The sequence below is a fragment of the Armigeres subalbatus genome, chromosome 1 (genome assembly GCF_024139115.2).
Source record: "Armigeres subalbatus isolate Guangzhou_Male chromosome 1, GZ_Asu_2, whole genome shotgun sequence".
NCBI classification, from domain to species: Eukaryota; Metazoa; Arthropoda; class Insecta; order Diptera; family Culicidae; genus Armigeres; species Armigeres subalbatus.
The window spans coordinates 68,215,810-68,243,235 of record NC_085139.1 but is presented as its reverse complement, the minus strand read 5'-3'; the positions used below and the strand labels follow the sequence as shown (position 1 = coordinate 68,243,235).

General features: G+C 38.5%; 1 protein-coding gene and 2 long non-coding RNA genes across 6 annotated transcripts in view; 2 read left to right on the top strand and 1 right to left on the bottom strand.

Annotated features, from left to right (window-relative positions):
• Positions 1 to 27,426, top strand: part of LOC134226633 (mucin-4) — an 817,146-nt gene that overhangs the window by 689,657 nt on the left and 100,063 nt on the right. The window lies entirely within an intron of this gene.
• LOC134210519 (uncharacterized) lies at positions 22,335 to 23,541 on the bottom strand. Of its 2 annotated transcripts, XR_009978835.1 has the most exons (5): positions 23,023 to 23,541; positions 22,864 to 22,935; positions 22,692 to 22,792; positions 22,539 to 22,624; positions 22,335 to 22,482 (listed from the first exon to the last, which is right to left on the bottom strand). It is a non-coding gene; the product is annotated as an uncharacterized LOC134210519 (long non-coding RNA). The 2 variants fall into 2 exon arrangements; XR_009978836.1 differs by lacking the exon at positions 22,335 to 22,482 and having other exon boundaries at positions 22,499 to 22,624.
• Positions 26,745 to 27,328, top strand: LOC134210463 (uncharacterized). The gene is made up of 3 exons (XR_009978830.1): positions 26,745 to 26,849; positions 26,915 to 27,065; positions 27,222 to 27,328. It is a non-coding gene; the product is annotated as an uncharacterized LOC134210463 (long non-coding RNA).

Below are 27,426 nucleotides of genomic sequence, written 5' to 3'. Positions count from 1 at the left end.
AAAACGCATTTAGCAGAAAGTCCGTTCAGTAATTTGGAAAAACATTCGTCGTTTGAAACATTGATGAGATCCTTTATGTCGCATATTGTATTTTGTTCTACGACTTGGCATGGCCCTTTGCTGAAGTACGTTGCATCTGAGTTGGTAATCGCTGTTGTCGATGGAAGCTTAATTTCCCTATCTCCTACTGGAAGTGGTTCTAGTAGCAAATTGTCAAATGGTTTAGGTTCTATTTGGGGAACGAGTATAATGAAATATATTTTTGCTTGGTTGTATAATGCTCTTATTCCAAGAAATTCATAAGCCTGATCTACGCTAAGTAAGGTTATGTTCTGTTCTTCTAACCTGTCAATAACGAATTTCAATTCTTGAGGCTCTAAAAAGTTCTTAGATATTACATTTAATCTTGCAAGTTGAATGGTTTCAAAAATATTGTCGAAGTGTGTTTTCATAATTTCCAAATGATGAGAGACTTTGAAGGCTTGTCTGAGAGCAGTAAAATTTTGATTCAATCCTTTTTTATTTAGTACTTCCTGTCGTGCGTAAATGATTTGTTTTTATGAGCTCCTGTTGTTCATTAACTACTGTTATAATTTTATTGATTCTATCTTGAAGCTGTCTATTTATTTCTACTTGAACATTATTTTCTCTGATAATTTTGTTGTGCGAATGCCTGAGTTCGTTAATATCTTTATTTATCTGGATTAGATCGTTTTCATCTAAGTTACCTGTAATAAGTTTGATACCTGTGCCTATGAAATTCAACAAGCCTCGTTTTTCTCTCTTCTTGGGATACAAATTGTGGAATTGGTTAACAACTGTTAGGTATCTATCTTGGAGTAGGTCTGTCATGTCTTTGAAGTTAGGGAATATTTTAAGTCCGTTGATGATGTTGTGAATTTTGTCTAGTAATGGTGCGTATTTGTCCAGGTCTATTTCGTGATAAACTTTGTGATGTCCTGTTTTTATCAAGCTGTTACCGTTTTGTAACATGAGTAGTCCTGGGTTATGAGTGAGGTCGTGTATTTGTATGTCTGCGTGCGCAATGCATGAAGTGATGATTAGAATTGATAGTGAGGTGAACATTCTGAAAGAAGAGATACAAATTTTTGTTTCGATTACAATTTAGAAATAAACATCCAAAAATTACGTTGACCTTGATTGACCAGAGGGGCAAAGGAAGCTAGTTAAGTTTCCTTTTTCTTTTGATTTTTGATTTATGTATTTTAATGTTTCTATGATCAATAAAGGTTTTACGTCTATCCGATCTAACAGAAACTTTTTTAAATTTAGGTTTTCTTTTATTTTTGATACCTTGGATCCTATTGTAGACTTCTTCATTCTCGGCCATATGTGGTTCCATCTCTCTAAATTTATTTTTAGGTTCTAATGTTTTCTTTTGATGGAGTTCAAGGCGAGTTATGATTTCGTCGAAAATAGTGTTCCGATTATCTAATATTCTATCGAGATTCAAAGGCCTCTCTTCACCTTCTTTTACTCCATAGAATATTTCGATTGGTTTCAGGTTAGTTGCGGAATGTACTGTTGCATTATACATCATAGTGGAAATTTTATAAAGTTCTTTGTTTGACAAATCTTCATATTTATGTTTAATGCAACGGTAGATTTCGCTAAGGGTTGAATGGAATCTTTCGACAATTCCATTCACTTCGCTATGATCGCTTGGTGTGAAATACGTTTCTACGTCTAATCTTTGTAGAATACCACGTATTTCGACGGATTTAAACGCTACTTCGTTGTCGCAAACGATCATTTTCGGCGTTCCATAGGTAGATATAAGTTTTATTAAACCACGTTTGACGTCGGGAATTGAACGAGATTTAATAGGTACTAACATTGCATATCGCGATAACTTGTCGACAGCGGACAGAAAAAGGTTTGGTTGGGAGATAAAAATGTCTATGTGAAGAATATCTAAGGGTTTCTTAGGAATTGGGGTGAAATCTAGTTTGATTTTGTAGGGTTTTCTTTCATATTTATTCTCTAGGCAAGGGTTACAAAGATTTATATAGGATGAAACTTTAGACCTCATTTTCGGGAAATAATACTTTGACCTATAACGTTGTGATTTTCTTCGATTCCTCGGTGTGCTCGGTTATGGGTTTCTTCGATGATGTTGTTTTGTTCCTCCAACGTTTTTAGATCCTGTAATAATTTCTGAGTAATTTTACCTTGAACTGAGGATTCCTTCCAAAGTAATTCCTGTAAGCAATCTGAAGCGTATTAATAACATTTTCTGGACACATAATGCAATTAATCCGGGTAGGGTGCATGAAATTTTGAAAATATGTATGGCATGTGGAATACTAAAATGGATTTTGCTTATTGTTCGTCTAAAACTTTAGGGAAAATTTCTTCGTAAACTTCTTTATCTTCGTTATCAATTTTCAAAATAATTTGATTCCTGAAATAGTTTAAGGGTATCTCAGTCATCGGAATATATTGTCCGTCATCAGTATCGGCTGAATGCATAGTATCATTATCGGAAGAGCTTTCATTGTCGGCATCGTCAATGACATTGATGTCATGGACTATTCGTGACAAACCGTCTGCTACTACATTCTGCTTTCCTGGTCTGTATTTCATTTCATAGTCAAACTCTTCAAGTCTTAGTTTGTATCTTATTAGTTTACTATGAGGGTCTTTCAGATTCAGAGCATATGTAAGTGGCTTATGATCTGTGTAGAGAATGAATTTGCGACCAAAGAGATATGGACGAAAATATTTGCAAGCCCAATCAATTGCAAGTAGCTCTTTTTCGATTGTAGAGTAATTTTCTTCACTTACAGTCAATGTACGAGATGCAAAGGCTATTGGTCTATCTGAGCCAATTGGGCCTTGTGATAAGACAGCTCCTACTGCATATTTTGATGCATCTGTAGTCAGGATAAACTGTTTCTCGTAATCAGGGTAAATGAGAATGTTACTGCTGAGTAGAATATTTTTGCATTTTTCGAATGCAGCAATAAACTCTTTTGTATGTTGTAGTTTCTCATTTTTCCTTAACTGTTGTGTAAGTGGTTTCGCTATTTTTGCAAAATCACGAATAAATTTTCTGTAGTACCCTAGAACTCCTAAGAATGCTCTAAGTTCTTTTTCATTTTTAGGTAGGGACCAATTTTTTATGGCATCAACTTTGTCAGGATTTGGCTTTATTCCTTCTGGAGTAACTACATGGCCTAAAAAGGATACTTCTTTTTAAGAAATTCGCTTTTATCCAGCTGAATCTTCATGTTGTAATTCCGAAGTGTTTTAAAAATTTTTGCTAAGTTTTCCGTATGTTCTTGAAGGCTAGTGGAGAATACGATGATATCGTCCATGTATACTAAGCATCTAACTCCAATGTGCTCTCTTAAAATGTTATCCATGACACGCTGAAATGTCGATGGAGCATTCTTCAAACCAAATGGCATTCGAACAAATTCGTAATGTCCATTTTCTACGCTAAAAGCAGTTTTTTCAATGTCTTTTTCGTCAACTTCAATCTGGTGAAATCCAGATGCTAAATCTAACGTTGTAAAATACATGCTGCGACCAAGTTTGTCTAGTATGTCTGTTATGTTTGGGATTGGGTAACGGTCATCTACAGTTTTCTCATTGAGTTTTCTGTAATCGATAACAAGTCTCCATTTCCGCTTGCCAGACGCATCTAGTTTCTTTGGTACAATCCAGATGGGAGAAGACCAAGGGCTAATTGAATGGCGAATTATACCTTGATCTAACATCTTATTAATCTGTTTTTGTACTTCTTCTTTATGGCAATGAGGATATCTATAAGATTTGGTGTAAACCGGAAGATCATCCTTTGTTTTAATTTTATGTTTCACGGCATTTGTGAAACTTAAGTTTTCTCCTTCGATGTAGAAAACGTCTTGATAGTTGGAAATCAATTGTAGAAGCTTAGATTTTTCTTCTTTATTCAAATGATCCAATCGTAGTTGATCGAAGAGTAGTCTCTCTGATTTAAATTGAGGAGGTGTACATGCTTCGAAATTCATCAAGTCAGCGTTCAGTAATTCTGAAACGTTTGTATCAATCGTTTCATCTGAAAGGTTACTAACTACGACTTGAGTAGTGTAGTTTGAAACAGAGTACAATCCGGAGTGTATCAATACATTTGGATGTACTTCAAAATCATTTTCTAAAAAAAAATCTCCGTCTTCCAAATGAGTTGAGAGGTTGATAGCTTTCGTTTCATTTGCATTTAGTTGAAGTTTAGTGGCTTGTGGGTATTTCCTAAACATTTGCATTGTGGTGGTAGGAAACCTAAGCACGTTTTTTGAAGTAATTATGTCTGCATTTAATTTTTGTAATGATTGATAACCAATCAAACCATCGAAGTATGGGTGAAAATCAAAAACATAGAAAGTTAACTTTTCGGTGTTTGGAATTTTCAAAAACGGATTGAATTCAACAAATTGGTTGATTATGTGAGATCCATGAACGTTGCGTACTGCAGTAGGGGAAGTGAATCTGCATTTATCCAAATTAACATGTTTAGGACTAATGTAATTTTTATTTGATCCTGTATCAATTAAAAATTTCAGTTGTCCTTTACTAGTGTTGATCCTAATGAAGGGAATGCAATTGCTTACGTCCCGATAGATTCCTCCGTGCGCTGATGAAAATTTAAATCGTCAGCGACCGCTTGTTCACTATTGCTGCTATCATTGTTTTCTGATATTTCTGTTGTCGGTTGCTTGGAAGAAGATGCTTCCAGGTAATCGGCTTTTGCATCTTGGTAGGAGAACTGTGGATAGTTCTCTGAATAATAATAGTATGGATCATAATGGTATAAACCGTAAGGGTCAATGAAGTTTTGTATGGCGTTCTCATTCATATGGTAATTGATATTGGGGCGAGAATTTCTATTCATATAATTTATGTGTCTGCTTTTTAGAGAATGATCAACTTCCATTGGTACTGGTTTCGGAAAAGGGGGTCTTTGGAAATTGTTAACTTGTTGGAATGAATGAGGTGGTCTTTGTGCAAAAGGATTTGGTTGGAATTGATTCGTTTGAAATGGATTAGGCAACGGGGGTCTTTGTAGAGGTTGATTTTGTTGAAATACATTTCTATTTGTTATTTGATTTGAATGTGGAAGGGGTTGGAAAGCAAATCTTTGTGGAAGGGCTTGGAAAGTTGAAATCTGATTATTTCTCGGATTAAATTGTTTTGGTGGAATATTCGGTGGAGTGTTTTGCACTGGTTTAGAAGAAAACTTTGAGTAATTGAAGTTTTGTTCCTCAGTACATAATCTGAGAGCTTCTTTGAGACTATTGGGAGTACGCGCTCTGATCAAAGATCCTAAAGGCTCTTTTAGACCTGCTAAAAATACCTTAAGTCCCATTTGCTGATAAAAATCAATTTTAGCTGTTCTCACGGCGGGATTTGCCTCTGTTATATTTAAATTGTTGACTAACAAAGACAAAATGTGAGAAACTCTAGTGTAAAAATCATCTATGTTTCCTCATTGGGTCAATTTAAAGAGATCTCTTGTCAAAGAGACTTCATCTCGTCTATCACTGTAGTGCGTGATGAGGTTATTCTTAATTTCGTCCCAACTAAGATCAGTGCCGTATAATTCTAATACATTATCAGCATCGCCTATGACTTTAGAGCGGATTGCTTGAATCCAAACTCTATAAATACTAGTGCCTTGTGCTTCTTGAAGGACAGGCATCAAATTTTCAATGGCTCTGATAAATGAATTTAATTTTATGGGATTTCCATCAAAGCAAGGGAGATCCCTAATCGATTGCGGTGTTTGCAACGATTTTAAAATACATTCGGTTCTGCTAGGAGCAGTACCTTGATTGGAATTATGTTGGGCTGCTAGTTGAGCTGCTTGAGCTACCTGCTCTGCTTGAGCAGCTTGAATTTGGAGTTGAGCGAGCTCTGCATCGCGGTTTGAAAGGTGTTGCGCGAGCTCGTTAATTTGTCTTTGAAGATCATCAATGGGTTGATCTTGAATGTTTCGAGCTGCGTCAAAACGATCCATTTTGTTTAAAGTAGTGTAAAATATATTGGTAAGAAAAGAGAGAAAATAATATAAATTGGATAGAAAGGTTCTCTTTTAGGCAGATGTATTTTTACAGAAAAAAAATTTCACTTTTTTCTTTCACTTGAGCACTAGGTCATCAAAAAAAAAAATTCTTAAGTTTTCACTGTTCTACAAGCACTTGTTAGCTAATTCTTATATTCTACTTCTAGTGTTAGGGGTAAAAGAAAGATATTAGTAAAAATTAATAACTTACATTTAAATCCAGCCGTTCTCGATGATCCGTCGATTCCGTCTAGAGCTGTAGTCGATAAACCTTCGACTTGGGATCCTGATTTCGATGTTCCTTCGTTTTCCGTGGATTCCCGGGATGCTATTCGGTCCTTGCGTGACTGCTACTGCGGATGCGCCTGCGACTCCTCCGATATACCTTCGTGGATTTGAAGCACAACACTTTCACTGTCACTGCACTACTTTCACATCCGATCCGACTGCGCCAGTTTTCGTAGGGATTACTAAGAAAAGGTTTTTAAAAAAACTAAACTACCAGTTACAAGGCTAACAACAGAATGAATGAATTCTCTTTATTGTTCCGTATTTATTAACTCTAGCACTTCGTTATCACTACTATTCTCCTAACATCATTATCTATGCAGCAAGTCGTTGTCGTCTTGTGCCGGGTAGGCATCCGGTTAGTTGAACTCAGAAGCGTGGGCGTGCACTTCTTATACTTATCTCTTATGCTGTGCACTGGTCCTTTGCCTTCTTGGAAAACATGTTGTCTCGTGTTCTCAACGTTCTTCCGTTGATCGGCTTATCTGCTTATGCTCTGTGAATTGAGGGTGTTGTGATGTTGCGCCTCCTATGCTACCCGTGCTGTAACTCGTTATCTGGATACATCTGGTTATTGGTGCCAAGTGGTGAAAAGGGCAATCTTATTTGTAACTTACATATGGTAAATTATTGGTTTGTTCGGCCTAGTGGCATTCGGCCAAATGGCTTTCGGCCGAATAGGTTTCGGCTAAATGACCCTTCCCAATCTTCTTCTTTTCATTGTCCAGTCTTTTTTGTTTCTGTGTCTTTCAATGCAGATCGAAGCTAATCTCGAACACAAAACATGTAAACATCGTCAACAACAATTCAATACTTTATGAATCCTTAAACCCTTCCTTTTCCAATTGTATATTTGTAATCCTTAATCTAGAGGCAGTCGCTAGTACGTCAGTTACCCAAATTTCGGACACCCATCATACAATGCGATTTTTTTAAATTTTCACAAACCACCGAGAAGATCAATTTACACGACAGATGAATCTCCCCGCTTTATGTGATGATTTCAGCATGTTTTCATTCTCGTCCAAATTGATAAAATGGCTACAAATCAATTAGACATTGTCTAAGTGTCCGAAATTTAACGTGGACAGGCTTTACAAGCCAAGCCTATTGTTTGAGAGTAGCATTAATTTCATCCGTTACCTCAGATATTGATTTGGGTCTAATCACTATCCCTTAGATGGAAGCATTGCACTCTCCAATAGCCGAGATATGTCCTGGCCACGTCCTTGCGAATGCTGAGGAAGGGGAAGTTGGTTAGTTGGACACCTACTTAAGAAAGATGCAGAGAACTCTACGACCTCTCATAGATGCCACGGGAGGTTTTGGAATTGTGTGAAAGGGTTAGAACAGTAGGAATCGTTTCTTATTTCGCTTCTGTCTTGCCCGATGAACCATCACTTTTCTTCGACTCCAGGCCTCTTCCGGTGTTTTTGATTCCACAGTTCGGCTAAAGCTTCTGTTTATCAGGTACGCTGCTGTTGATATTGCTTCTGCCCAAAACTTTTTTTGGTAATCCAGCATCGTTCAGCATAGACGTTACTATTCCACCTTGCTCGCTATGCACCTCGCCTTCGCAGTCTACAGCCCGTCGGATCTCCATCGATAATCATTTTCACCGGGTTATTGTCCGACATTCTGGCTACGTGCCGGGACCACCGCTGTCTTCCGATTTTCGCGTTGTGGAAGATGGATGGTTCTCGCAACACTTTCTTCTCAAAAACTCCAAGTGCGCGTTGGTCCTCTACAAGCATTGTCCAGGTATTGTGTCCGAAGAGGACTACCGGTCTAATGAGCGTTTTGTAGATAGTTTGGTACGGCGACGAACTCTGTTCGATTAGAGCGTTTTGCGGAGTTCAAAGTACATACAATTTCCTGTCATGATGCGTTTCTCTGCTAGTGCCGTTATCTTGATTGTCCCAAGTAGATTTGGTTCAACTTACTGCAAGCATGAGACTATTTTAGCTACGCCATTGAACAAAACATATATCTATAACAAACTTGACTGATTGTCTCGATCACATCAAGCCTTCATCAGACAGACATATCACTGTTGTTGTACCCAAGGTAACCATCATCTGGTAAACGCTGTTCTCAGAAGAATTTCACCTCCCTCACCCAAATAAATTACACATAATAATCCTAACGAATCAATCTTTCTCATCATCAAACACCTTTTGGCGCCTGGCCACACGCAATAACATCATTTGATGACACGACCGCAAAGACATACAAATCCTCACCCACTGCCAAGCGAAATCGTCTATCGTGATGGTATTTTTTTTTTATTTTATTGTTTTTTGAGGAGAATGATCTTAAATGTAACCATGAGAAAAAACGACTCAGCACGAATCCATTAATCATACTGTTAAACATTAACATTTTTTCTAATTACAAATTTTCTTTAAAAGCTTTTCAGCACAAACTGATCTTACCTCGTTCATTCGTAACGTAAAAATGTGATTTAGATGTTTAAGGTGAATGGCATTCTTTTCATTTTTCTTCTATTTAGAACTTATTTCAGTGGTTTCTCAAATTTCCCTCGAGAATTTCTCTCGAGAAATTTCTTTGAGTTTCGACGAGATATTTTTTGAAAGTTCACGAAAAATTCTTTTGGATTCTCATCTGAAGTTTTTCTACTTTCAAGTAAAATTCTTCTTAATATCTACACGGAATTCCGTTTAATTTCCACGGGAAACGCTTCTGAATTAAAAATATTAAACAAATAAAAGCTACTAAAAAATGCAGTAAAAGTATTTGACTTTAAACGACAACTCTCTTTAAAATTTTCTCTTGTTGGTTTCCTTCTCTGTTGGACATTCCTATTGGGACAACAACTACCCAACAACCCCACTCGCCCAAGAGAAACCGGATAAACAGCAACCGGGTTCCATTTATGAGCAGGCCATTCGAATCGCAGGTGCCGGCAGTTCCATCTAATGGAGCACCTAAACATTTTCACACGGTTTTCATTCATTTTTTTCCTCCGTTCGCTATTGCCGAGACTTGTTGCCCCACATTATTGATGTCACTGGCATTAATTTTTCTGCCTGCTGTTCGCCGTACATTCCGTATCCGGCACTAGGACGACAAGCGCGCGGGAATGGGGAGCGAAGCGCAGTGCTGACTGATTGTTATCATAGTTCCGGAGCTAGTCAGCGTGAGCTTCCGACTGAGCGCTCGTGTTGTCGGGGTGGGCGCCGTAGTTAGCCCCGTGCAATCAACAACCCACTGCAAACAGAAGTCGCAGAGACAGGGGATGGAGGAAATTGTGTAATTTGAATGGATTTGAATAAATTATACATCGTCGGGCCTTTCGCCATCTCGCTTCGCCGTCATCCGGAAGGTGGAGGTCGGAATGTGTCCCGACGAGCGAGCGAGCTGATGAGCCATCCGGCGACGACGGAAGCACACAATTAGAGGGTAAAATGAGGTGCCAGGGAATTGAATTATTGCCCTAATGATGGCGGACGACCAACAACGGTTGAAGCCAGCGACGATCCACACAGCAGCTCGTGAACTCATAATTGGCTGGAAAAAGGACTCCGGCGGCCGGCGTGGCGTTCCGATCGGAATGACCCTTAAGCAAATGGTGCTTATCAAACTCGCGTAACAGCGATGATAACTCAGCATAAATGAGATGATCCAACAAGTTTCGGAGTGGGTGAAAAAGTTCAGCCCAGCGCTTTCCAAAGGTAATCTATTAGAAGCAGGAGCAACTGAAGCAACACACGTTCGGAGCACTTTATAGAGCTTGTGAAAAGGGTCCACTCAATAAACATTTTCCCTCTACTTTGCTAACACGCTCCTTCAAAGGGCTTTCTTTCGCCGGAGCTCATCCTTCGTTGTTGTTTATTGTTGTTCGACTCCTCTTACCCGCATTCGCTCGCTTTTTTCACTCGGGATATCACATCAGGAAAAAAAAATGCTAACCTACAACCTTTCAATGGGCTCTCAATAGGTATTAGGCACTTTGATTTTTTTTCTTCAGTGGGAACACAAAAGGGAACTGATTTTCATAAGAAGAAAGGGTGAACAAAGTGCTTTTCATCGGGAAGATAATAAAATAGTGGAATCAAAGTCTAAAAGTTCAACATCAAGGGCGAAAGAACAATTCAGTTGCATAACATCACACAATGGAACTCTTCCCATTTCAACATCTGTAACTTGTAATTTGTTTTGCATAGAATATTAATCCATCCATCCAATTAAATAGACTTCTCCAAAAAGATTTGTTTTCTAAGCTTGGAAACGGCTCAAATTTTTCATATAAAAAGAGGTTTGTTGAAACTTGTTACGCCAAGCACTTATTGAGAAAGTATTCATCGTCAAGGTTCAAGTCACGCTCAACGTGGAACTTCTGTTTTAGCCCATAAGTAAAAATTTTGCATAAATTTAACTTCAACAAAATTTCCCTCAAAACACTTAGCTCAAAATCGGCCGAACATTTTTCGAACTCTTTTGTTTCGTTCGGTCTTCTGCATAAGCATTCCAACGTGTAGGAAAAGTTTTCTCCTCTCGCTATGCCGCCGCAATGGCACTGTTTGTTCAATTTCTGAGTGCCTACCAAGCGGATGCGTGCAAACGTGCGTGAATGGCACTGACTGTTGGTGTTCGGGAGCAAAAATTCCCGATTAATGCTGGATCTCTTTTATCAAGCTACTGGTACACAACGCTAAATATTTTTCGATTGCGCCAATAAACCAACGTATAGTGGTGCTTTGGTTAAACTATGAGCTTGTTGAACATTTGATGGACACTTCTGCTGGTTAGGAGAAAATTGCGGTGTAGACAAGAGTAAGCAAACCATGAAATTTGACTAAATAACAACAAAACTATAGCTGTCAAAAACCATCAAATATCTACCTTTTTATTTCGCATTCGCCAGATCAATGTACCAACGGCCTCAGTGGCTGGGAAAGGCGTCTGACGGAACCACGTTTGAAACTTTCCAAAAAGCAAAATGACGACAAGGGTTCGAAAAACTTCGTGGTGGAATTGAGTTAGGATTATTTTCCGGATACGCACGATGAGAAACGAAAACTTTTCAATTTTTTGTTCCTTCTCGAGGGCAATGAATTTTTGATGGTGCATGTGGAAAGAATAATGCTGCGCCGTACCAGTTGAACGCGGGGCGTCGAACACGCCCGCTCCGCAGTCATACATCGAAATCGGAAATTCGTGACCTTAGTTAGATTGGCGGCAATACCTTACCACCGGAGCCGAGTGAGAGCTGGTCACACTTGAACGGTTGATGATTTTCTTTCAATTTTCCGCCTGCCGGAATTTTCGCCGCTGCCTCCTTGTCTGTGTTTCTGTGTGCTGATCGACACTTTATCCGGAAGCTTTTATTCTTTCTCACCAAGACTAAGCGCGGGTGATTTTACAGAGACGGAGAATTTTCATTCTAGTTTTAATTTGATGGATGAGTGAGTTTCCTACTGAACTTAGGATGATTGGGAATTAAGGATGGACACAAAATAAGAATAAGCTAAAGTCACGTGTCTGTGCTGGTTCAATTAGGCTGCGATGTACAGTGAGCAAAGAGCACAGAAAAACAAACGAAGAATTACAACAGCAACCAATTTACTGTTTTTTTTCACTTAACAGCTGAATCGTGTTTTAAAGTTGTAGACGTCATATATTCTATGCTCATGTATGTGATAAGTTTATATTTCGATACACAGTGAGATACGAAACAGACTCTTCTAGAGGAAGAAATGAAGCGAAGCATTAAATACTGGAAAGGAGGTTTTCATTACTGGAACAGTTTGCCAACGCTGAAAAGTGTAGAAGCACTCGACGAAGCTATGTTGTCCAGCAACAAAATCCAGTTACCATGGTTAATAATTGGTTGCAAAGTACCAAGCTAGTTAGGGCCGGTGTTTCAAGTTCACGCAGATCAACACAACATGGAGCAGCTCCGAGGAAATCGAGTATCGAGGAAGACGATAGCGAGAAGTAAACTCCAAGAAGTTCAAGCCGAGGAAGCAATCAACTCTAGAAGACAAACATTGACGGAGATTGGCTCGGAAACAACACCATCCCCAGAACGGCTGGAATCTCACGCGATAGCAAATGTCAGCCAGACAAATCGATCCTCGCGATCTGCCAGCATTTACAGGAGGTTTAAGGGAAGGGGCCAATGTTTTTATCCACATATACAAAGCTGTGTGGCTTCAGCGACCAGAAAAGCGATACATATACAAAACTACTGAAATATGAGGCTCTTAACACCGTTCGAAGTTTCTTAATGCTTTCCTAATCAAGTCGAAGGCAATGAACCCGTTGATTGAACTTGCGCTGAATGTCTGTACGGAATCTATGTAGCACAATTGATGCATGTGGGGAACGGAGTATAATTTAATCTTAATTTTTAAAAATCTCAGCATGCAAGATTGATTCTGGGATTTAATCATAGGGATTCAATTTCTACGTTTGTGTACCTGTCAATCTAAGTGGTTCTCAACCTTAAATCTCTGGATAAAATTTAATAACGCCTGATCCACAATACTGAGCTTACATTCGCTTATTTTAATCAACTTTCCAATAATAATTTTTCAAAGGCTGCGTTGAATTTGGTTATAGATGTAGGGGAAACTGGGGTAATATGCACCCCCGGGGCAAAACGACCTTTTGACGTTTTTGAGGACATTTTCGGCAATTTCTCGAGAGTATTTGCTACAGCGCATGTACTTCGGATCTCGAACTACCAGTCCAGCAGTAAACATTCTTGAAAGTATGCATGAAACACCGCCAAAAATGCCAAAAGGTCGTTTTGCCCCGGGGGTGCATTTTACCCCAGTTTACCCTACAGGAATTCTTCAATTTTATAAGGGTGATCAATAAGGTTTCATCTTCCAACATTTCAATAGCTATCACCATTTATGTGGACCCAACAATACATTGGAAAAGATAGATTTAACAGATCGATAAAGAAGATTTTGATATCGATTAACCTTGCAAATCCGAACGAAAGACGCTGTTGGAAATCATCGGTTCTTCTCAGGACCACCATTCTATACAAGAAAAGATTGAGTCGAAACGAGCTTTATTCAAAGTGCAAATTAATCGCTAAACGAAGACAGAAAGTTTTCGTCGGTAGCAAAATCACGAGCGCGCGTCAGAGGGAGACGCTGCAAAAATTAATTCACATGCCAAATAATCTAATTTCTTTTGAATTTGATTCCTCCTAGGGGCCGTCCACAAAGTACGTCACGCTTCAAGGGGGGGGGGGGGCTTCCGAGTAGCGTGACGAGTCATACAAAAAAATTAGAGGATTAATACAAAAAGTGTGACGAAGGGGGAAAGGGTCGAAAATCACCATATTTTGGGTGACGTTCGTTATGAATCCCCTAGAGGTGTGCGCTACCGCCGGCACTTGCATCGGCGCGCCACTGCTTAAAATCTGTCACGCGTCTGAATTATAATTATAATAACCAAAATAATTATAATTCAAATTTGTAGAAAACCCAAGAATTTTCAGAATTTCGAAAAATTTTGAGTTAAAATTCCAAGAACGTCAAGTCTACATTCCGATAAGTTTTTCGTGGAAATTCCGTAGACTTAAAAAAAACCAAAGAGGTGTCTACCCAGATTTACAGGCTCCGTCAACTGCCTGGCTAATTGTTCTACCCCCCAGGCCGTTCATCCCTTCGGCACAGGTCGCCTGACACTCTGGGATTTGGGGTTAGGGACGTCATATTATCAGCTTAAGTGTTGTACCGAGCCTGGCGATATGACCGGATTTACACCGTTAGGCACTACTTTGCACGCAAAATCTCTTTCTCTTTCGTTCTTTATAAATTGGCCTTGTTGTTTCCTAAATTCTTTGCAACAAGAAAGGGACAAAGCAGTCCGTGCGATGCCCTATAGGGCACTGCACGAACAAACCTCTTTCTCTTTCGTTCTTCATGAAATTTGACGTTTATTGGCCTTGTTGTTTTCTAATTTCTTTGCAGCGAAAAAGAGATTAAGCAGTCCGTGCAGTGCCCTATAGGGCAGTTGATTCAAAAGTATAAGATTGCTAATGTCGTCCCTGTTCGCGTGACTAACATCTAGGTTAGTTCGACCTCCAAATGGCAAACCGATGTTGGTGATAAAACCAAACATGCACTACAACATGATGGATAAATTATGGTCAATTGAAGCTTGTTGAAGCATAATTTGGCAAAATAATTTGAATGACTACAACGCCACTAGCGTTCTAGTACTTATGCTTCTACTTGTAGGGCACTGCACGGACTGCTTTGTCTCTTTCTCACTGCAAAGAAATTAGAAAACAACGTGGCCAGTCATGAACATGTAAAATTTTATGAAGAACGAAAAATGAAGACATTCACCCGTGCAGTGCCCTTATAGAACAAAACAATGACGTTGAAATCACTCGGAAGACTAGATTTCCCACAGATAAAGCTAGAGGACAAGGATTGAATCCCAGGATTCAATTGCGGGAGTAAGATTAGTTTCGATCTCATTTTTTTTGAATCCCAGCAGCTCCTAGAGTGTGATTTTCTAAAGACTGCTTCCAGTAACTCTAAAACGGGATAGAGTGAGACACCTGTGGGATTTGAGTGTGTTACCTTCAGCGTGTTTGTAACGAGCATGTCGTTTCATGTTTATTGTACAATTTATGTTGTTCGTAATATTCAATATTTCATAAAATCCGTCGCTATGTAAAGGTCTGTGAGTACCCTACCAATAAATACATATATGTTCCTGTGCATGACAATTCAAATAACGCCGCAACATACCTTCCGTTTCGTGGCGTACACGGCTATATTAATATGACCATGAAATCGTGATCCATGAATCAAAACCCGTTGCGTTTGCAGGGCGAACGAGAGATTCAATAGCGTGTAAGAAATGAGAAAGCGGACAGATACATTGCTGTAATAAATGATGGTCCCGTTTAAGTGAATTAGATTGAATGTTTTTCATGTTACACATTTTCCGTTGATAGTTTGTCTTTTTTGTGGTTATTTTGGATCCGATACCATTCGGGTAGTTTTTTAATCTGACACGGGTCAGTTCGATTGGGAGTTTCGGGATACTTGCCAGTGATGACAAAACCCTCTCTATATAATCTATATCTGGCGCCCAAAGGCTATTTGACCGAACGCCAACGTTTGGCCGGATAGTTAGAAAAAAAATACTTTAGATTATGAGTAGGGGAACGTGGGTAGACTTGATCCCCGGGGAGACTTGATCACCCCCTGTTTTATCGAAAACTAAAGTAGTTTTGTTCTAGCGTATTTTTTCAGAATAGATCCTCTAGGCAAATGATCTTTATGTGGTGAGTTATTTTTTGAATTGACATTCTTATTAATTCTGCAGGGCGGTTTGTATGTTTCGACCTCCCTAAAGAACTTTTCATAACAATGATCAAATGCTTTCGTTTTTTCACAGCAACAAGCCATAAATACGCGTATTGATCTGTACTGATAAAAATGTCAACATTCCATCAAAGTTTTAGGATATTTGGATTTGAAGTTATTGCCTCAATATGGGGGCACTTGATCCCCCGTTAGTCACCCATACAAAAATTTGGCGAAAAAAAATTAAAAAAATTAGAAACCTTTCATAGGCTTCTATTTTTTTGTAGATTTGACGGATTTGATGAAGGGTTGGCTGGAAAAAATATTTGTTGCGTAGATCTCATAGAAAGGGGATCAAGTCTCCCCAAATTTCAAAATTGCATGTGCTGTCGAAATCAATAACAAAAATCGTTCAAGTATACGCACAGCAATTCGATAATTCCGCGTAGGGGAAGGGGGGGCAAAATGCCCTTGCTAAGCAAACACTGCTTTATTGTCTCATTTGTAACGCTATTCATGGGTATTTTTACATTATGCAACAGTTAAACACGATAGCTAGTTGATGCCATTCAAAAATTGTCAAAAATTCCAATCATATTGATAATATTCACATTTCAAAAAAGTGGTGATATTCTGTTGTCGGAAAACTCATGAGGCAAAACGCCTTTTAGCTGGCAACTACTAGGGAACAAAGTACCATGCGTCGGCGAATCAGCATTCTGGTATGGATAGTGCGTGGAGACGCAAGTACATTGTAGGTTAGCGCCACTAGGGCGTTTTGCCTCGCCAAAATGTTAGATGTTTCTCCAAAATGTGGAAATTTTCGATTTTTCCGACCTTCCCATACATTATTTTGAAACTTTTTTCGCCTAACCTACATAATTTTAGATCTAGTTTTGTTACGGCCATCTTAATGACGGTAAATATGACGGAAACCACAAAAGGCGTTTTGCATCGGGGGGGCGTTTTGGGCATCTTCCCCTATTTTGAAGGGAAGATATTTAAAAAATCTGAGGGCACCTTTCTAATTTTATCAAAGCAAGTTCTTGGAGAGGGATCAATTTCCACCAAATATTTTTAAAGTCGATTTTTGACAGCACTCCAAAAAATCGATTGTGTATCAATAACAACAATAATTTAAGGACTGTCATACATCAGTAAAGTTAAATACTATATTTCTTAGAGAGTCTATGTGGAGGAGGACAAAGAACTTCTTCCTTTTTGCTTTCCATTCTTCTTTCTTTTGTCTTCATTTTTCCGTCCTCCTTCTTCTCTCTTCATTCCTTCTTCTTTCTTTGTCCTTTTTCTTTCATCCTCCTTCATACAGAAATGATCTTGCTTCGTATTGCTTGCTACTCGGTATCTCACTTATTGCTTCTCACCTATCACATCTTACTTCTTTCCACTAACTTCACACTACTCATTTCGCATTTGTCACCTCTCACTTTTTGCTACTCACTACAAAAACTTCTTGCTTCTCACTTCACACACTTGATAAGGAAACGTATTTCAACTATTCGACCAAACGACATTCGACCAAATGACCCTAAACCGAAATGAAGGCTTTTTTTTCAGAAACATATTTTATATAGTAAGAATATTTCAAGACAAAATTTTCGAAACGACTTATCTGCTTCTGTAAACAAGGATTCGAACGTCGATTTGACGAATCTGATAGCACTCCCACGCAAACCAACGCTATCAACAGATATGTGAACGTTTCGGCTACCTGTTGATGGCGTTGGTTTGCGTCAAAGCCCAATCAGATTCGTCAAATCGACGTTTGAATCTTTGTTTGCAGATAAGTCGTTTTGAAAATTTTGTCTTGATTTAGTAGAAATTTCAAAATATTGTTATTGTATGTTTATTAAACTTTTTCATTGTAAGATTATTTATTTATTTTTGTTGATAATTTGTTGTTCATTTTATTTAAATTTTTCCCATTGTTTTCGTATTTCTATTGCATTATTCATTTTTGTTCTCTTATTTATTATTATTTATTTTGCACTTCGTAAAGTCTAACTTATTTCTAGTCAAATTCATTGGTACACGATTGTAGTTGAATACTTCATTGCTCATTATAACGAGTCGAGTCGAGTCAAGTACAAGACACTGAAGACGGCCTTACTGTTGAGGTCGAAATACGTATCTGTCAGGATACAATTAAGTGGTGGAATTCAATGGGATTGTTCAAACTCGTCTTATGACAGGTGAAAACATTCCACTAAAAAGCTCAAAATAATTTTCTTATCATTATAACGAGTTTTTTTATTTTTCAAGTTCGTTTATTTCGTAGGCTCAGGCGTGTATAACACTTTACGGAGCCATGGTTCTTTGTGATATATACAATGAATATCAATGGATCTTCGTCTGGTTTTGAACGCGCTTTGTTTACATCGGTGTGTCCCAGTTTTTTTTGGTAAATTACACAGTATTATAGCATAATTCATACTCTTCGATTGCCCGTATCGACGCAGAACACTTACGTGAATTTGTATATTCTGGAGTTCATTCAAGCTATCGAAGTGATTGGTGCGATTTGCCGCTTAAAAAATAGTGAACACTGACTGATACCAACAATGCACAGTGGTCCAGGTAGCATACAAAGCGGTAATGAGTTGTTCAAGCCGAAAATAGCAGAGATAGAAAAAAACTTTGTTCTACAAAGTTGCTCCTAACGGTAAGGGGCTTATTGAGGTTTTCATAAAAATTAGGGTGGGCCACATTTGAAAAAAACGAAAAATAAAACTTTTTCATTTGCAGAGATACGGGTTTACAATGTTCCGCGAAGTTGTAGTTCAGCCAGATTCCAAGAATTTTGCTTAAAAAATATTTCTGTAGCTCTTAAATTGACTGATTTAGAGTAATTTTCCCAAGTTTACTTAGGGTGACCCTTAAAAAAACAGTTTTTTTGCTTTAACTTTTTTGTTTCAAATTTCTCAGCAATGTGATGTTCAGAACACTTTTTGTGCTTTGCAGGGCGCAACTTTTCATGGGCTTAACGTTGCCATATCTTATACGGATCAAAAGTTATTGAGGTTTTTCTTCGAAAAAAACGTTTTCTTCTAACGGCTGTATCTATGAATGGCGCAAACATTTTTTCAATCTGTTTTCTCGACCTTATTCCACTACTTCCAGGCTTCATTTCAGGGTATTTAAATCGAGGGGGTAATTGAAAATAACCCCATGTTATTGCATTTAAAAATTACCGTTTTTTCCCATTTTCAAGCACTAATTTGCTATTTTTATGTGTTTTGCTTCCATGGTTTACTTCGTGATATGGCAAACGCCACACCATTTTGTTATAGAGCCTGAGCAGAAGCTAATATCTTGAAAACAGCAATTCTTATGAACTTGATATGAATAAGAGATAACATGACAAAAATAATAACAAAAATTAATATCCAAAATAAATACTTCAGGCATAACATTATCAGATATTTTAATACAAAACGAAAAATAATTATGTTTTGCCTATGATATTGTAATAACAACATATGTTATGCCTTGAATATTTTGTATATTACTTTTGGTTATTTCATATCTTATACATGTGAGTAATTCTCGCTGAGACCGAGCCAATATTTGCACGATGTTCATTCGAATGCTTTCGGCGAGTTTATTAGGGATCCGAGTTAAATTTTTCAGAAAGATGGACCCCTCGTTAGTTATAGACGAAATCACTTTTATGGACCCCTCGATTTTTGTCAATTTTCGACTCACCAAAACTGTCATAACTCCAACATTTCTCAACCTATTTTAGAGATCAGCATATCGTTGGAAAGAGGAAGAGAGTGTCCTCAATTTGCAATAATAACAATGGAGCAGCCATGTTTGATTTAGCTGCCACATTGGATTATTTTTAAAAACTATTTTTTTGCTAGGTTTGCAACCACCGATTTTGAATATCACTGCATCGATGGAAAGCTTAGCTTATATTGAGCTTTGCGTTCAAAAATTTCAGGTGTCTGTTTTTTCTATCAAAAGTTATGTACGATTCACCAAAAAAATTTTAAAGGCCCTTCTGCGGCAAGAACATTATTTTTATAAATAATACGAGACTAGGGGTCGTACACTTATTACGTAAGCAATTTTTCTGGGTTTTTCGATCCCCCCTCCCCCCATGTAAGATTTTTTTCATACAAATGTATAGAGCGTAGATCTTTCGGCTGAGTGTACTGCAAATGGCCTTGCCATTAAAATAGAATCTCCTCGGCAACAGAGGAACAGGTAGATCTATTTAAGAAGCAACTCTATTCAGAGTAATACAACAATAATAGCATTTTTGGCATGTTGTTCCGAATCTCCTTGCATTTTGCATTTTTTTGGAGTATTATTTATACTCAAGCTCATTCGCCTTTCCTTTCAGTTGTTTGCAGCTTGTTGTTTATGAAAATTTAGGTTACAACCAATTTTAAACTTAACATTCTAGATGCATTTTCACAGTTATTGAAAGTCTGCGATGCCAATTAATACAATAATATGTATATAGAGCGTAAGATATTGACCGACCCCCCCTCCCCCCATAAGTGCTTACGTAATATGTGTACGGCCCCCTACGACATCAGTTCATTGATTTCATACACTATTCTACGCCAAACATATTTTGAAAATGAAGAGCATATCTACAACAGTAATTTATTTGGAAGGCTCAAAACTTTAGTCCAATACCAAATCCAATATGCCCCATTTTTATTATTGCAAATTTAGGATACACTCTTTCTCTTTCCAACGATATACTGATCCCTAAGATCGGTTGAGAAATGTTGGAGTTATGACAATTTTGGTGAATCAAGAATTGACAATAATCGAGGGGTCCATAAAAGTGATTTCGTCTATAACTAACGAGGGGTCCATCTTTCTAAAAAAAATTTTGATTCCTAATAAACTCGCCGAAAGCATTCGAATTAACATAAATTTGGGCATTTTCAAAGACCTCGTGCAAATAGTGGCCCGGTCTCTGCGAGAATTACTCACGTTGTATAAGATATGAAATAACAAAAAGTAATATACAAAATATTCAAGGCATAACATATGTTGTTATTACAATATCAACGGCAAAACATAATTATTTTGCGTTTTGTATTAAAATATCTGATAATGTTATGCCTGAATTAATTATTTTGGATATTAATTTTTGTTATTATTTTTTGTCATGTTACCTCTTATTCATATCAAGTTCATAAGAACTGCTGTTTTCAAGATATTAGCTTCTGCTCAGGCTCTATAACAAAATGGTGTGGCGTTTGCCATATCACGAAGTAAGCCATGGAAGCAAAACACATAAAAATAGCAAATTAGTGCTTGAAAATGGAAAAAAACGGTAATTTTTCATTGCAATATTATGGGGTTATTTTCAATTACCCCCTCGATTTAAATACCCTGAAATGAAGCCTGGAAGTAGTAGAATAAGGTCGAGAAAACAGATTGAAAAAATGTTTGCGCCATTCATAGATACAGCCGTTAGAAGAAAACGTTTTTTTCGAAGAAAAACCTCAATAACTTTTGATCCGTATAAGATATGGCAACGTTAAGCCCATGAAAAGTTGCGCCCTGCAAAGCACAAAAAGTGTTCTGAACATCACATTGCTGAGAAATTTGAAACAAAAAAGTTAAAGCAAAAAAACTGTTTTTTTAAGGGTCACCCTAAGTAAACTTGGGAAAATTGCTCTAAATCAGTCAATTTAAGAGCTACAGAAATAATTTTTTAAGCAAAATTCTTGGAATCTGGCTGAACTACAACTTCGCGGAACATTGTATACCCGTATCTCTGCAAATGAAAAAGTTTAATTTTTAATTTTTTTCAAATATGGCCCGCCCTAATTTTTATGAAAACCTCAATAAGCCCCTTACCGTTAGGAGCAACTTTGTAGAACAAAGTTTTTTTCTATCTCTGCTATTTTCGGCTTGAAAAACTTATTACCACTTTGTCTCCTCCCTGGACCAATGTGCAATGGCTTCCATTTGTTTTGCCTGCAGCAACGATCTCGTTGTGAAGGATGAAATTGTATGTGGTGGTTTTTGTAAGTCAACATTTCATATCGGTTGCGTACATCTGTGTGCAGAGACCCGTACTCTCATCCAGACAAACTCACAACTTTTCTGGATGTGTTTGTCCTGTACGAAAATGATGCAAAATGCAAACTTTCGTCAGGCAATTGCATCGACCAATGAGGCTATGCTACACCTCGAGGTGCAGCAGAACAAAGTGTTAGAAGAACTGCGAACCGAAATCAAACAAAACACAGCGAAAATCAATTCTATACTTAGCCTGACACCCCGCACTCCAAAACGTGTAGGAGAATTCAGTTTCTCTTCACAGCTTGCTAAAAGTAATAGAATTGAAGGTAGCAATTCCGAAAAACCGCAAACTATACGAAAAGAGCAGATAGGGAGCAAGGAGGATGATCAAAGCTTCGTCGTACCCTTGGCTCGACGCGAGCAAAAATGTTGGTTGTATCTCTCACAATTTGACCCCAGTGCTACTACAGATGACATTTCACAATTGGTAAAGCGAAATTTGGAAACTGAGTCGGAGGTACAAGCGATTAAGCTCATTCCTAAGGGTCGAAAACTTGAGGAATTGTCCTTCGTTTCCTTCAAGGTCGGTGTACAAATGGATTTGATAGAAAAGGCACTGCTGGCCACGTCGTGGCAAAAGGGTATATATTTCCGAGAGTTCGAATTTGCTCGTTCCACACGCCCTGAGGTCTTTCGTTTCGAGCCCTAGTCTCAATTTGCACGCACCCGTCATCGTTTCTCCGCCAACGTTCTCAAATTCTCCCACCTCCTCTACGTCCGTTTCTTTTCCTGGAACGAATAAAGCAAATCAGACTCGCTCCTATGAAGAGTTGCGTATCTATTACCAAAACATGAACAGCATCCGCGGTGCTAATCGATTGCAGTCAGTGTTCTTGTCGTCCCTCGAACATGACTATGATATTTATGTTTTCTGTGAAACCAATTTGGATCTCTTAATTACGAATCAAATGATATTTCATGAATCATACGTTACAAACCGTTGCGATCGTACATTGTCCAATGCCGATAAATCCTCTGGCGGCGGTGTTCTTATTGCCGTGAAAGCCTCGCTCGCTAGCTCCATCGTCAAAGAATCAATCTGCAATGAAGAACCCACAGTGAAAATATCAATTGGAGATATTGATTTATTTTTGTGCTGTATTTACTTACCTCCCGACGCAAGCCTGGCACGGTATAGATCGTATACCGAGAGCGTTCGCAGCATGGTTGAAGTAGCGAGTCCTGAAAGCAAATTCATCGTTGTTGGCGATTTCAATTTGAAAAACACTACTTGGTACCGTGAAAATGAAAATGATCTTCATCTCTTACCTCTACAAGTTCGCACACCGGAGGAATCCATCACTGTTGACGAAATGTCTTCCAGTGGTTTGCTGCAAGTGTGTGGAATACCGAATCAAAACAATCGCTTTCTCGATCTTATTTTCACTAACGACGAGGAGTGCGTTCAAACTGAGCTGTGTGAACCTTTAGTTCAAAATGAAACGCACCACAATGCGATGATGCTCACCGTTAACTACAACAAGCTCATTTACGACGAGGACTCAACAATCGATCAGCCAACACGCACGCGACTGGACTTGCAGCGGTGTGATCACACTGCTGTCATGCAAGAGCTATTAGCCGTAGAATGGAGTGACATTTTCATTGAGAATGATTGCTTCGACTCACAAATAATGAAACCTATGATCGATTCCATGGTAAGCTTCCTGTGCTGCTTCGAGATGTTTGATTTATTAGGTAGTGATTTTCATCATGTGAGTAACGCTGTTGATTTTAACGTACTGGCATTTTACGCTATCGTATATGAAATTTTTTCGAAGCACTGTCGCATTATTAGTAATAAGCCAGGAAGTGCTAGGTACCCAGAATGGTTTGATTTCGATACAATACAGCTAATGAAGACTAAGAAGAAGCTCTACAACAAATTTCGAAAAAGTAAATCTTATCATGACGAATGCATGTATAGGCAAGCTAGAAGTGAGTTTAAAAATAAGCAGCGATCGCAGTATAAAGCGTATATGCACGAACTACAACTAAATATTCAGGGAAATCCAAAACTATTTTGGAACTATGTACGGAAGAAGCGACGTGACACAGGAATACCAGTAAATGTGATGTACCATTCAAAAAAAGCTGACTGCTCTGAACAAGCAACTGAGCTGTTCGCTGATTTTTTCAATGCTGTTTATTCAGAATGTAATCAGATTGAGGCACACGAAATCAACACATGTAATGAAAGGTTCCCGGAGTTTTCTTTAACTCTTGCCGAAGTGCGTCAAAAAATAGAACAGTTGGACATCTCCAAAAGCACCGGTCCTGACGGTATTTCGAATTTTTCGGTCAAGAAGTATGTTGATGCATTTGCAGTACCTTTAAGTAGTCTGTTCAACCTGTCTTTACGTTGCGGCAACTTCCCAATACTGTGGAAAATATCGCATATTGTACCAGTCCATAAAAAGGGTTCCAAGCAAGCAGTGGAGAATTATCGAGGTATAGCTATTTTATCGGCAATACCAAAAATGTTCGAAAGCCTTGTATACGATCGACTCTATGCGTGGATTGAACCCAGGATTTCAGTTCAGCAGCATGGTTTCATGAAAAAACGATCTACAACGACCAATTTGGCAGAATTTGTGTCGAGGACAACGCAATGGATGATGGACGGTCTGCAAGTGGATGCAATTTATACGGATATGTCAAAAGCATTCGATGTAATTAACACTAACGCCATATTGTCTGTCTTGGGAAAGCATGGCATTGAAGGATCAGTACTTTGTTGGCTGCGAACATATTTGGAAAACCGGATTCAGTACGTTAAGATTAATAAATCGAGATCTAAGCCATTCCGAGTAAATTCTGGTGTACCGCAAAGCAGCCATTTGGGCCCTTTACTCTTCATCGTCATTATGAATGAATTGCCGAGTTTCCTGGAAGGCGCATATATTCTTATTTACGCTGACGATGTTAAAATTTTCTTCCCAATACGTCGTTTCGAGGACTGCTGGAATCTTCAACGAAATCTTGATCGCTTCTCAAATTTCTGTGCGAAGTTTGGCCTAAAAGTTAATGTATCAAAATGTTGTGTAGTATCGTTCTCCAGAAAGATTAACACAATTAATTTTGATTACCGGGTGAATACAATGCTGATAAATACATGTACAAATGACTTAGGGATTGAATTGGACCTTGGATTAACTTTTGTTAATCACACAGAAAAAGTGATTGCGAAGGCAAACGCAATGTTTGGAATGATCAAACGTCTTGGACATGATTTTGATGATCCCTATACTATAATCGCCCTCTACGTCGGACTGGTCCGTTCAAGTATAGAGTATGCAGGCATAGTTTGGCAACCGTATTACGAAACACACAAAACAAGTATTAAAGGCAAACAAAAAATTTGTGCGCTTCGCGCTTCGAAATCTGGGCTGGAGAGATGCTTTACCCAACTATAACTCGCTATGTATGCTGGTTGGGCTCGATACATTAGAAACCCGGAGAAAGGTAGCTGACGCGCTCTTTTTAAAGGATATTATTGACGGAAAATATGTGTCTCCTTACTTGTTAGGACAAGTTACTTTTTACGAGGGAACAGTAGGTTTAAGATATTCTCGACAATTTCAAATTCCCAACAGATTTCAGAACTATGCTAGAAATGAACCGATGTATCGTATGATGTCTCTGTATAATGCAAACTGTGAACGTTTAAATGTAATAATGTCTAGAGAACAAATCAAACATGTACTTAGTCATAGTTTTTAGTTGAACGACCAATGAATGTATGTATTTTTAGAATAAGATAATGGGCATGCTGCCTACCATCAAATAAATAAATCAAATCAAATTAAGAATATCATTTTATTATACAGTTAATAAGAGAGGGGTAGGATTATAACGAGTTACATTAAAAATGGATAGATCGCCCAACATATTTCGCATATTCCCCCGTGCAGAGGACCTCTATCAAGAGGAGATTGATTACGAATTTTGGTTCGCAACCACATGATGCATTCAACTTTGATTGGGCAGGGAAACAAAGACATTTAAGAATATTGTTCAAGAATGACTCTACAGAAGAAATTTTTCACAAATCACCTTTGTCAATAATGGAAGAAGTGCAAACTAATTGAGGGAAGAATGGACACGCTTCAGAATGCTTTAATGAGGAAAGTCGAAGTGAAATATGAATCGAGGGTTTTGCACTCTTGGTATCGGGAAAGAAGAAACGGGAGTTCGCAGAGCATTGGGTCAAAGGATTAAAGCATTGATGAAGTTTGGGCCACCTCAAATCTCGATTATCGGTCAAATCAATTGCATTCCTACGAATACCGAAGGGGCAGTAAGATGTCAAGCTAGTGGATCAACATCAAAGCAATAACAGTTACAAAAATGCAAATTCCATTGCGAGAAGCCAACTGGAACCATCCCACGAATAGTCATATTCGTCATATGAGCAAAGGTCATCCGAAATAACAGTCAGTCGAGTAGAGTGGGAAGAAATTAAAAGAGCGTTGGCAGAATTATTCGCTAAGCTCTCCGAAGCAAATCAGCCAAATGCAGATGGTAATACGACGGTTCTGCGACCTTTAGCGCCATCTACGTTACTAATTCGGACACTCATAGGAGCACCATATTTGGACATTCATGGAGCACAGCGTAGTTCACCGATTCACCGAACCCAATGAACAAGAGACGAGTAGCTACGAGGAAGGAGGAGTTCTTCCTACAACCCTGCAGAGGAATTCCAGAACGAGAACCTTGCACAGCGTCCAGATGGTACCAGGGTATATAGAGCATGATGAACAGACTAACCGATGAGGTAGGGAACGAATTAGAATATCTTTCCAGCTCGGTATTACGACTACCGGTATCGCGGAACACCAATATCTCACGTAGTAGGCTTGGAACAAGCCTCAGACAACTGTATCGGAACCGCATCGAGAAGGGGAAATTAAGATTTACCGATTCGCAAACGCTGAGTCAATTGGCGAGCAGCAAGTCATGACTCCTCCTCTTGTTGTCGGATCTCTGTGACCTGCATTCGCATCCAAGGAGAGCCGCTGGCATCCTTTTTCGCTTCAGCCACTGAGGGTCATACTTTTTGATGATCCTGCCGGGGTAATTTTAGGATCCTGGTAATTATTTCGTAAAGTGAGTTAAATTTAATAATAAAATATTTTATCGTTTGTAAATCACAAAGTGCTACTGGAAGATCGCCGGAGAACAGTTTGTGGCTTGGAAACCATAAGGCGTGTCTAATGAAGGGTTACAGAATGGTTTGCGGTTTGTAAAACTACAAAATGCGTATGGAACACGACAAAAATATGATTTACGATCAAGAAAATTTCAAGGTGAGTCCTGCGAGCATTGATTTTTGTTAAAATGAATCAAGATTAAAATGTATAGTCAAACTACTAACTTCCGACTGCGCGATCGTTCTGCGTCCGGTACAAAACACGAGCAAGCGCGCACTGAAGATTTTATTTTCTAATCCATTTACTCTCCAGCACGAAGCAGAACTCGAAACACGTTCAATCACGAACTAATCCAACCACACTAAACAAAAATAAATACCTAGGTAGACGTTCGATACGAAACACGTTCAGAATCTCACTCCGAGAGATATGGATAATTATCGTAAACTGCAAAGTAGCTCAGGAAGCCCAAACATATTATCATGAAGTCTAGAATTAGAATTCACGGACTTAGTAG